This window comes from Trachypithecus francoisi, unplaced genomic scaffold (assembly GCF_009764315.1).
Source record: "Trachypithecus francoisi isolate TF-2019V2 unplaced genomic scaffold, Tfra_2.0 Lachesis_group6, whole genome shotgun sequence".
NCBI classification, from domain to species: domain Eukaryota; kingdom Metazoa; phylum Chordata; class Mammalia; order Primates; family Cercopithecidae; genus Trachypithecus; species Trachypithecus francoisi.
In genome coordinates, this window is record NW_022681471.1 from 75,507,278 (window position 1) to 75,520,182 (window position 12,905).

General features: G+C 39.8%; 1 pseudogene; it reads right to left on the reverse strand.

Moving 5' to 3' along the window:
• Window positions 1–2,225: 2,225 nt before the first annotated feature.
• Window positions 2,226–12,366, reverse strand: LOC117077747 (annotated as a pseudogene).
• Between the last annotated feature and the right edge of the window lie 539 nt (window positions 12,367–12,905).

Genomic DNA, 12,905 nt, shown 5'->3' on the forward strand with positions numbered 1-12,905 from the left:
TTGATACCTTTCTCTAGGTTTGGGAAGTTCTCTGTTACCATCACTTTCAATAAGCTTTCACTCTGATCTCTCTTTTCTAGAGTTTGTAAGTGTGCTTCATTCTATTTCATTATTCTTTCTTTTGTCTCCTCTGATTGTATTTTTTTTTCTGGGTGCAACATTGTTTTAATAATTCACACTGATAGATACAGATCTGGTCCATTCATTTAACTGTTATGTACTACATCACAGTATTATGTAACTATTTATGTACTGTTTATTCATTCTACTACTGACAGGAATTAGGCTGTTTCCAATTTTCTGCTCTTTCATATACTGTTTTAGGCACACATGCAAGATACCTCTTTACGGGTTTTAAGATATGCAATTTCATCTTTACTTGAGAACTGCTCTCCTGGGTAGTTGTACCAAATGGTACTTCTACAAACAATGTATAAGAGTTCCTTTTACTTCATCCTCACCAACATTTGGTATTTCATAAGATTTTTCTTTTCAACTTACACTTTTTGCAAATCATAAGGCTTTTTAATTTCACAAATCTGATGGGTATAAAATGGTAACACTGATTTCATTTGCAAGTTCTTGATTATTAATGAATCAGAATCTTTTCATGTGTTTACTGCCTATAAGGGTTTCTTTATTTTGAGAACTACCTATTTTTCAATTCATCTGTCCTTATATTTTGTAAAGTTCTCAGTTATATGAGCTACAAATTTTCTAATATTTTTAGCTTTTTTTTTTTTTTTTTTTTGCATTACACAACTTTTAAATTTTGGTCAAATTTATCAGTATTTTCCTTTGCAGTTTATACTTTGTACTTTGTTTGGTGTTAGCAATATTCTCTCATTTTTATCCTAAAAGAATTTTGAAGATTTGCTTTTCATATTTGAGATTATAATTCACCTAGAAATAAATTTCGTGTCTGATGTAAGATGGATCTAATTTTTTTAAAACAGTTAACAACTGTGTAAAGACAATTTATTAAATATTCTAGTTTTACTCTTTCCCTACTGATCTGAAACACTACATCAGATAGTTACAGTTTCCATAAACATACAGTTGGCTAGTTTCTAGACTCTGCTTCATTAATCTGCCTGTCCCTGCGCTTAAAGCCATGCGGCATAACTGTTACAGTTTTATAGGAAGTAGAGCAATTCCTGCTTTATTTTTCTTTAAAACTCTATTGGATTTTTTTAGTCACTTATTGTTCCATATAAATCTTAATATCGACTTATCAAGTGTTATTCTATACCCTGCTGAAATTTTATTTTATTATTTTATTTTATTTTATTTTATTTTGAGACAGGGTCTTACTCTGTTGCCCAGGCTGGAGTACAGTGGCGAGATCACAGTTCACTGTAGCCTTGACCTCCTGGGCTCAAGTGATTCTCCCATCTGAGCCTCTCAAGCAGCTGGGACTGTAGTCACATGCCTCCATGCCTGGCTATTTTTTGTGTTTGTGTGTTGTTTTAGCCACGGGGTTTCACCATGTTGCTCAGAACTCCTGGGCTCAAGTGATCCTCCCACCCTGGCCTCCCAATGTGCTGGAAATACAGGCATACCCACCGTACCTGGCCCCCAATTTGAATTTTAATTAAAACTACATTTATAGATTAATTTGGGGAGAACTGACATTTTATAAAATGAGTCTTCTCAATAAGGGTAATGTGTTTCATTTATTTAAATTTTCTCTTAGATCTTTCAATAAAGTTTTATAATATCTTAGAGACCTCAGAAATCATTTATTCCTGAGTACCTCATTTTCAAACCAAACTCTTGGTCTCATTATACTTGTTAAAGCTCAGCTAAGATATCACATACTACCACAAATATTTCTGTGATTTTTCAGGCTCATTGGATGCTCCTCCTCCTGTGCTCTTGGATTTATTTATTCATTCTCTGCTTAATATTACCAAAAGTTGTGCTGGGCATGGAAGATACACTGGTGAATAAAATGACAATCCCTTCACGGAGCTTTCATTCTAATAGGAGAGACAGAACAATAAACATTCATAATTCAGGGTGATACATGCTATTATAGGGGAATTACACAGTGCTATGGGAATACAGAAGCGAATACCTAAGTCAGACTTGGGGGATGGCTGGATGGAGGGGAAAGGGTGTCAAACACTGCTTCTCAAGAAAGTAACATGTAGACCGAAACTTGAACTGGTGACTGAAAAGCCTCCTAACTGGCTTCTCCGATTAGTTTTTTTCTTCTCTATCTATTCTCCACACTGCTGCCGGAGGTCTCTTTCATCAATATTAAGCATCATTTTCCACACGGCAGGCCAAACAGACTGATGGAATCCAAACCATATTCCCTGCCCCCTCCCAGAGGGCGGTCATATCCTTCTGGAACTGAGAAAAAGGAACGCCCCATAGGTGTGTATTCACGGAGGGCAGATGTCGTCGCACCACATCAACTGCATGGACAGGGTTAGTGCTGATTGGCTTGTCTAATTCCAGTGGCTCAAGCAAGTTCCGTCCTGTCAGTACTTCATGCAGTAGGTGCCAACTCACCAAAGAGACAAATTTGATTGACACCTTAAAAGGTCGATCTTTTCCACCTTCTCCAGGTAAAGTAACATGTAAATATACCTCTGTAGTTGCCACAGGATTGGCGGTGTAAAGAATTCTTTTTCCATCATAAACTGGTCTACAGTCTCCAAATATAGTTACTTTAAAATGCTGAACCGTTGAGTCAACCACCTCCATGGTTTAATATCTTGGGACATTGTCTGGTTTAATATCTTGTCTGGCCACTTGTCTGTCTGGTTTAGTATCTACCTCATAGAGGTAGACATCAATCTTTGGGATTTCAACCTGAAAACAGCCAGCAGTTTAATGGGTTTACCCATGGTGCCATAGCCAGGTCTTCTGGGCACCACGGGTAGGGGTTGGGCCCCAGCGGGTCCTGCGGAGCCGATTTCCACTGATGGAGTTTGGGGGAGGGCTTCGAGACAGAACGGAGCCTGCCACTGGGGGCAAGGAGGCGGCCTGGGGAGTGACACAGAGCAGGCACTCTAACTCAGCCCCGAGGCGGGGGCGGCGACGGCTTTCCTTGAGCAACCATACTCTGAAAGCTCCGGTCGGAAGAGTCGCGGATGGAAGATGGAGCGGGACTAGGTGAGAGGAAGGGGAGACATGAGGGGAGGACAGAGGGGAGTCCCGTCCGGAAGTTGCATCGCCCGCGGACTCCACGCTCCCACCCCTCCTCCAGGACTGCGGGAGGCCTCCGCCGACCTGCCTTGGGCCTCCCCCTGACTGTGTATTTTCAAATAGCCTGTCTACAAGCTCAATTATTATTTCTTCTTTTCTTTTTATTTCTGCTGGTAAGGAACTCTAATGCGTTCATCAGTATGTCAATTTCATTTTTCGGTTCCAATATTTTTGCTTGATTTTAAAATATTTCAATTTCATTGTGGTTTAGATTTGCATTTCTCTGATGGCCAGTGATGTTCAGCATTATTCATGTGTCTGTTGGCTGCATAAATGTCTTCTTTTGAGAAGTGTCTGTTCATGTCCTTTGCCCACTTTTTGATGGAGTTGTTTGATTTTTTCTTGTAAATATGTTTAAGTTCTTTGTAGATTCTGGATATTAGTCCTTTGCCAGATGGGTAGATTGTAAAAATTCTCTCCCATTCTGTAGGTTGCCTATTCACTCTGATGGTAGTTTCTTTTGCTGTACAGAAGCTCTTTAGTTTAATTAGATCCCATTTGTCAATTTTGGCTTTTGTTGCCACTGCTTTTGGTGTTTTAATCATGAAGTCCTTGCCTATGCCTATGTCCTGAATGGTATTGCCTAGGTTTTCTTCTAGGGTTTTTATGGTTTTAGGTCTAGTATTTAAGTCTTTAATCCATCTTGAATTAATTTTTGTATAAGGTGTAAGGAAGGGATCCAGTTTCAGCTTTCTCCATATGGCTAGCCAGTTTTCCCAGCACCATTTATTAAATAGGGAATCCTTTCCCCATTTCTTGTTTTTGTTAGGTTTGTCAAAGATCAGATGGTTGTAGATGTGTGGTATTGTTTCTGAGGGCTACATACCATCTCACACCAGTTAGAATGCTGATCATTAAAAAGTAAGGAAACAACAGGTGCTGGAGACGATGTGGAGAAATAGGAACACTTTTACATTGTTGGTGGGATTTTAAACTAGTTTAGCCATTGTGGAAGACAGTGTGGTAATTCCTCAAGGATCTAGAACTAGGAATACCATTTGACCCAGCCATCCCATTACTGGGTATATACCCAAAGTATTATAAATCATGCTGCTATAAAGACACATACACATGTATGTTTATTGTGGCACTATTCACAATAGCAAAGACTTGGAACCAATCCAAATGTCCATCGATGATAGACTGGATTAAGAAAATGTGGCCATATACACCATGGAATACTATGCAGTCATAAAATAGGATGAGTCAATGTCCTTTGTAGGGACATGGATGAAGCTGGAAACCATCATTCTGAGCAAACTATTGCAAGGACAGCAAACCAGACACCACATGTTCTCACTCATAGGTGGGAATTGAACAATGAGAACACTTGGATACAGGGTGGGGAACACCACACACCCAGGCCTGTCATGGGGTGAGGGAGTGGGGAGGGATAGCATTAGGAGATATACCTGATGTAAATGACAAGTTAATGAGTGCAGCACACCAACATGGCCATGTATACATATGTAACAAACCTGCACGTTGTGTACATATACCCTAGAACTTAAAGTATAATAATAAAAAAAAAAATTCAATTTCTTTGTTAAATTTATCTGACAGGATTCTGAATTCATTCTCTGTGTTTTCTTGAATGTCACTGAGTTTCCTCAAAACAGCTATTTTGGATTCTCTGTCTGAAAAGTCACATATCTCTGTCTCTCCAGGATTGGTCACTGTTGTCTTATTTAGTTTGTTTTGTGAGGTCATGTTTTACTGGATGTTCTTGTTGCTTGCAGATGTTCATCACTGAGCATTAAAGAGTTAGGTGTTTATTATCATCTTTGCAGTCTGAGCTTGTTTGTACTCATCATTTTTGTGAGGGCTTTCCAAGTATTCGAAGGCATGTGAGTGTTGTGATCTAAGTCTTTTGTCACTACAACCTTATTTGCTTTAGTGAACACTACAAGACCAGTAATGCTGTGGCTCTTGCAGACTCAGAGAAACACTGCCTTGGTGGTCTTGGGTGAGTTCCAGGAGAATTCCTTCGTTGCCAAGTAGGCACTCTTGTTCTCTCTTTTTACTTTCCCCCAAACAAATGGAGTCTCTCTCTCTCTGTGCTGAGCTGTTAAGAGTTGGTGGAAGGGTGACACAAGTATTGCTGTGGCTGCCACCACAAGGACTGTGTTGGGTCAGACCAAAAGCCTACATAGCACTGGATATTGCCCAAAGCCCATGGTGACCACTGCCTGGGTACTGTCTATATTCATTCAAGACCCAAGGCTCTACAATGAGCAAGTGGTGAATCCAGCTAGGCTTATGTTCTTCCCTTCAGGGCACTGAGTTTCCTCAGCCCTGGGTGGGTCCAGGAATGCTGTCTTGGAGCCAGGGCCTGGACCTGGATACTTTAGGAATCTTCCTGGTGCTCTGTTCTACTGTGACTGAGGTGGCATCCAAGCCACAAGACAAAGTTCTTCCCAGTCTTCCTCTACTTTCTTTAAGCAAGAGAGTCTCTCTCTATGGGAAGCACCACCTCAGACCCATGGTGAGTACTGCCTGACTACTACTGATGTTCACTATATGCCCAAGGGCTCTTTCATTCAGCTTGTGGTGAATGCTGCAAGGCATGGGTCTCTCCCTTCAGGGCAATCGACTCCCCACTGGCCCAAGGGAGGTCCAGAAACACCATCCAGGAGCCAAGGCCTAGAATCAGGGACTCCAGGAGACTGCTTGGTGCTTTATCCAACTGAAGCTGAAGTAGTACTTAACTGCAAGACAAAGTCCCCTTTACTCTTCCTTCTCCTTCCTTCAAGCAAAAGGAAATAGCTACCACCACGGTGGCTTGCCATAGCCACCAAAGCTGGTTTTGTGCTGGATCACACCTGAAGCCAGGACAACTCTGAGTCTCACCTAAGGTGAGTATTGCCTGGCTACCATTGCTGATTATTCAGGGCCCAAGGGCTCTTTAGGCAACGGTCTATGAATCCGGCCAGAACTGGGTCCTTCCCTTCATGGCAGTGGGTTCCATCCTGGAGCATGTATCCAGAAACATCATCTGGGATCTGTGACCTGGAAAGGAGTGGGGCTTGGGACTCTGCCTGGTGCCCCATTCTACCGTGGTTGAGCTGTTATCCAAGTTGCAAGACAAAGTCCTCTTTACTCTCCCCTCTCTTCTCCTGAAGCAGACAGGAGTCTGTCCTGGAGCTGCAAGCTCTGCTGACTGAGGTTGGGGAGTGGTAATGCAACTACTCTCTTGGCTGCCCTAGCTGGTGTCTCACTAGGTTGTGTGTATGCAGAGTCCATTGAATCTGAGCCCAGCACATCGCCAAGACTTGACCAAGAATTGTAGTCCTTGTGTTTTAGACTGCCTTCCAAGTTTATTTCAAACTGCAGAACACTTTAGCCCGTGGTGGTGGGACTTACTGGAAATTACGTTCTACCTACTGGGATGGATGATTCTCTTCTGTCTAGTGCTGGTCTAAATGCTCCCTCCATGACCTTTGTGTGAGTTCTGCCCCATGTTGCTTTTTGCTATGACAAGACAGCACTGAGTTCCAATGCCAAGTCTCACAATCACTGTACTCTCCTTGCCCCAAATGCACAGATTCTTTCTCTGTGCCATGTGGCCACTGCTGGGGATAGGGTAGTGGTGGTGTAAATTAGTCAAGACTGTCTTTCCTACCCTCTTCATTGATCCTTTCCTAAATATGATGTTAAAATTAGATAATGTGATTACTCACTGGATTTTTGGTTCTTATGAGGGAGCATTCTTGTGTAGCTAGTTGTTAAATTTGGTGTTCTTTGGCAAGGTGGGATAATCAATGGAGATAATGGCTACATGGCCATTTTTCTGTGCCTCCCCTTGGATCATATATATTTTAAAATCCTGCCTGACAATCTCTGACTTTTGATTGGATTGTTTAATTCACATGTATTTAATGTTATTGTTCATATTTTTGCATTTACATTTGTAATTTTACTTTTTATTTTACATGTCTCATACTGTTTTTGTTCCTCCGTTCCTCCTCTAGTGATTTATTTTGCATTGAATGAATATTTCCTAATGCAGCATTTTAATCTCATTAATGAGCTTTTTTGTGATTTTTAGGTTTTTTTACTGATTGTGCTAAGATTACCATATATCTTAACTGATTAGAATCATGTTCAGATTTATAGTAGCTTAATTCCACAACATATAGAAATGTTACCCCGTATAGCTATATTTCTTTTCCCTTTTTAAATTGTATTTTAGTTACACATATTTCCTCTACTGATGTCAAAAAGCCAACAATACGTAGTTATAATTATTGATTTACCATCTTTTATCCTTTCCTTAGCCGCTTACAGCTTTGTTTCCACCCACTTATTTTGTGCTGTTATTGGTAAATATATTACATATATATTACTTTTTATATGATACCCAGCAATACATTATACACGTTATTTTAGATAATGCTTTTTAAATCAGTTAAGAGAGAAAATGAGTAAAATATATATGTTAAGAGTGTCTACTAGAATTACATAAGTGCCTTTATGGGCATCATTTTTTTTGTTGTTGTTCATTTGTATTTAAATTACCATCTGTGGTCACTCGCTTTCAACCTGAAGAATATTTTTTAGTATTTCTTATATCTTATTCCATTCAGCATGCTATAACAAAATATCATAGACTGGATAGCTTATGAAAAACATAAATTTATTTATCACAGTTCTGGAGGCTGGGAAGGCCAAGATCAAAACACCAGCAGATTTAGTGTCTGGTGAGGACCTGCTTTCTTATAGGCAGTGCCTTTTCAAATAGTGGAAGGGAAGAACAATCTTCCTTGGGCCTATTCTAGAAGGACACCAATCCCATTTATGACCTAATCATTTTCCAAAGGTCACATATCCTCTCACCTGGTTAAGATTTCAAAATGTAAATTTGGGGAGGGACACAAACATTCACATTATAGCAGCAGGTCTACTAGCAATGAACTCTCTCAGTTCTTGCTTGTCTTGCAAGTCTTTATTTTGCCTTAATTTTTAAAACAGTTTTGCTGGATTTACAATTCTTGATAGTGTTTTTCATTGAGCACTTCAAATAGGTTATCTGACTGCCTTCTGGCCACCATTGTTTCTGCAGAGACATCAGTTAATCAAATGTTAATCTTATTGCGGTTTCCATAAGTAGTATGTCATTTTTCTCTTGCTACTTTCTGGATTTTCTTCTGCTTCTTTTATTTTCAGCATTTTTATGATGATACGTCTGTTTTTGACTTTCTTTGTATTTTTCTATTTGGAGTTTATTGAGCTTCCTGAATAAATTGCAGAAGTTTTCAACTATGATTTCTTTCAATATATTTCTTTTTTTCTCTCCTCTCCTTCTAGTACTCGTATTATGTGCACGCTGGAGTACTCAATGGTGTCCCGCATTTCTCTGAGGCTCTTGGTTTTTCTTCATTATTTTTTCTCTCTGTCCTTTGTAACCTCTATTGATTTAACTCCAAGTTGGGTCATCATTTTTTTTCTGCCAGTTCAAATTTAGTGTTGAGCCCCTCTAATGAGTATTTTATTTCAGCTACTATACATTTCAAGTCAATAATTTCTATTTGATTCTTTTAAATAATTTCTATTTATTCATATTATCTTTTTGATCAATGTTGTCGTCATACCTTCTTTTACTTTTTTAGTTGAGCTTTCTCTTAGTTCTGTGAACAAATTTATAATGACTACTTTACAATCTTTTCCTCTTACATCTGACATCTGGTCACTCTTGCACAATATTTTTTGCTTGCTTTTTTCCACTGTGTGGGTCATAGTTTCCTGTTTCTTTGCATTTGTTGTAATTTTCTGGGGAGAACTAGGTATTTTAGATAATATGTTTTAGCACTTCTGATACTGGTACACTCACTCCTGGGGCTTGTTCTTATTATTTACTTGTTTATTTATTTAGTGACTGACTGAGTTATTTTGGTGAATTCTACTTTCCATGAATCCTTCACAGGGAGTTAAGTCTGTGAGGTTGCTTCTCAGAGAGATGCATGTCTGGGTATAACACAGTCACTTGAAGGTGGTAGGGCTCTCTTCCGCTCTTCTGTGAACATACCCAACTGTTATGCTCCACTTATTGCTGCCCTGTTGCTCTATCGTTTATTCATAACAAGCCTGGGTTATAAAAGTACTCTACAAATGAATCTATCACACTGTGGCTCATTTTATGGAACAGTGGTCAGTGTTTTCTATTTGTTCTGATTTCAGCAAAATGCCTCCCAGATATCTTATTCCCTAGTTCTCTCCTCAAAACTCAGTCTACGGTTTAGGCTGTATCTTCATTAGATCTATGAATCTCCTCTCAGTTCCTTTCACTATAACCTCCACTGGTTGTAGCATCTAGGGGGGCAATGTGAGAAATGCTGAAATCCCGCTTCTTCTGGGTAGAAAGACCTCCCACTGGGAACTGAGGAAAGAGGAGGTCCTGTGTCCTTGGCTGCAACAGTTTGGAGTTGAGTCTTCACCTTGCTAAGCCAGAAGCAGGATGAGAGAGAGCAGTCTTGGTTCAAATACCACAGACTTTCCTTTTTTAAAATAAATATTTGTAGATTTTATTGAATAGATGTTTCTTCATTTGCTCTTTGTCCTTTGGACAATTTTCAAAACTTTTATATGATTTTTTTAAAAAAAGTATTTTCACTGGTTTCACTGGTCAGTGAAGTTCCTTCCACTGTTATGCTAGAAGTCAACATTTTACTGTTGAGTTTTGAGAGTTTTTTTTTTTTTTTTAAATGTAGAGGATGCACATGTAAATTTAGAGGATTTTTTAGATGTAGAGGAAAGCCATAAGTGCCTAGGTGTAGGTAGTGAAATTAAAGTGAAAAGAGAGATCCTATTTATTTATTTATTTATCTGAGACAGAGTTTTGTTCTTGTTGCCCAGGCTGGAGTTCAATGGTGCAATCTCGGCTCACTGCAACCTCCGCCTCTTGGGTTCAAACGATACTCCTACCTCAGCCTCCCGAGTAGCTGGGATTACAGGCATGCAACACCACGCCTGGCTAATTTTGTATTTTTAGTAGAGATGGGTTTCTCCATGTTGGTCAGGCTGATCTTGAACTCTTGACCTCAGGTGATCCGCCCACCTCAGCCTCCCAAAGTGCTGGGATTACAGGTGTGAGCTACCATGCCTGGCCTGATCCTGTTTTTTAAGTATAACAAACTTATCCATCAATATATATGGTGCCTTAAATTTCTCTGAATTAACAATTCCTTCATGGGAAGGAGAAAACATGGAATTAGTAAGATTGTGAAAAAAAAGGGTGAAAGACGGCCGGGCGCGGTGGCTCAAACCTGTAATCCCAGCACTTTGGGAGGCCGAGACGGGCGGATCACGAGGTCAGGAGATCGAGACCATCCTGGCTAACATGGTGAAACCCCGTCTCTACTAAAAAAATACAAAAAAAAAAAAACTAGCCGGGCGAGGTGGTGGGCGCCTGTAGTCCCAGCTACTCGGGAGGCTGAGGCAGGAGAATGGCGTAAACCCGGGAGGCGGAGCTTGCAGTGAGCTGAGATCCGGCCACTGTACTCCAGCCCGGGGGACAGAGCGAGACCCCGTCTCAAAAAAAAAAAAGAAAAAAGGGTGAAAGACATCTTCTTGTGTGTTAAACCCACAACATGAGGAAAGTGGCATACATTTTCCACCTCTGCACAATATTTGTGTTGCTTTATAAAATGAAAGAAGTAGGTTACAAAATAGTACATACAATATGATTATATTTTTAGAAATAAAAACTCAAATACAATATATAATTGTAAATAAATGCACATTAAATGTTCAGAAGAATAAATATCCTAATTTTAACAGTAATCATCTCTAGGAATTGAATTATTTCATTTTATTTTTATTTTGTTGTTTCAATTTTCTTATTCTAAGTGAACATGTAATACTTCTGTGTTTTTTTAAAATTAAAGTATTTTAAAAGTATTTAAATCTTTGTAAGGATACAATGGATGTCCAAGTAAGTCTGTTAGAAATAGGAAGGCTCCTAAATACTAGTTAATTCACTTCTTCATGTTATAATGTGAAAACCAAGGTCAAGAGAGGAGAAGAGACTTGGCTAAGATTAGAATTTTGATATTTTGACTTCTAGCCCACTAATCTTTCTTACTACCCATGTTTAATCAAACAACTAGGTACAAACTTATTTGAAAAGAGACAACAGTCATCTGGTTTGTCTATAATCACTAGTTCCAAGGAACAGGCTGAAGATTTATCTCACATTGCACATCCAATATGAGCTCATCTTAATCCTTACCATAGCCCTGCACTTGAAGAATGGACATTTTCTCCTACTCAGAGGCAACAGAGACTTCAATAAGTACTCAAAGTTCATAAAGCAAATGGGAGGCCCACTAAGGGTCTAAATCCAGACAGAACACTCTCCTCCAGATGTTTAGCTGAAAACAGTTATGAGGATCTCTAGCTTATGCTTCAGGTAATGAACTTGCCAAGGCTAGATAGTTCTTTATGTCACTTACAAAGCCGAGTTATTGGAAAACTCCTTCTCTGGGTGTCTGAGTCAGATGTGTTATCAATCACCTACTATAAATTATTAAATGATTAAAAGTGATATAAAGCAAGGCAGCTGAAAGCCAGCAGAAACTATTTCCCTTCTGAGCATGCTGGGAGAAGGTTCCCTCATCTTCTCTCAATATACATGCAGACAAAACAAAGTCATTTTACCACTGTGCCCTGCTTCCCTCTCACAATGTTTTTCTTGGAGATGTGAAAGCTGAACAGTGTAGGCCTTGACTGAATGGAAGAAAGACAGTGAACCAGACAAGGAAACCTTCCTTTGAGGGCACCTAGCATGGCAGTGGGATACAGTGGAGAGTATACCAGTTTTGGGAGCACACAAAGTGAATTTGAATCTTTCCCCTGTCAAGCATTGATAGTAGAACCTCAGCTAGATCCTCTCATCTTTCTGAGTCTCAGTTTTCCTTCATCTAACAAATGGTACAAAATGGGTTTCAGCCTTCTCACTTGCTTCCATCTTTTTTGTTTCTCTTTTAAATGCCTCTTCCCTTTCTTCCAATAATTTGGCACTGGAAATTCTGCCCTTTCCTTGGATTGTAAGCTTGCTCAAACATTCTCAGGCCTCTTGAGCGCCAAACCAGTGCTTTGTGGTTTGTAGTCTGCAAACTGCAAATACAAAGCAGATTTCCGCTGCATGCTTACATATCCCAGTGCTTTTCGTGCCTCCAGCAGTTCAAATAGAACATTCCTAATGGAGTGGACTGGGGGGTGCGGCTTACCACCAATCACTGAAAGCTTCATCCACTGGAGACCAGATGGACTCTAAGGCTGCCAGCTCCTTGGCCCTGGAAAAAAGGACTTGCCAGGAGAAGACTGATCCCACTGTGGATGTAAGCTACCCTTATCCAGAGGCCCACTGCAGAGCACAAAGAACATTAGACTAAGAATTACATAGTCCTGCAATGTGCCCTTGCGCAAGTCACAACCCTTCTCTGGAACACAGATTTTCCTTTTGAAAATGAGGGTAATAACCTCTGATCCACCCATTTCACAGGCAGGATTCCAATAAATCATAAGCAGGCGTGCTTTATAATATTTACTGCTCTGTTTACGCATGTGTTATTATTATTATTGCAGAGGGATCAACTTACATATCCACCTCTGAAAGTTTGAGCAGGTATAACCTAAGACCAGGACAATTTGTTAAACCAGGGTTTGAGGCCTCTTGAGAAACA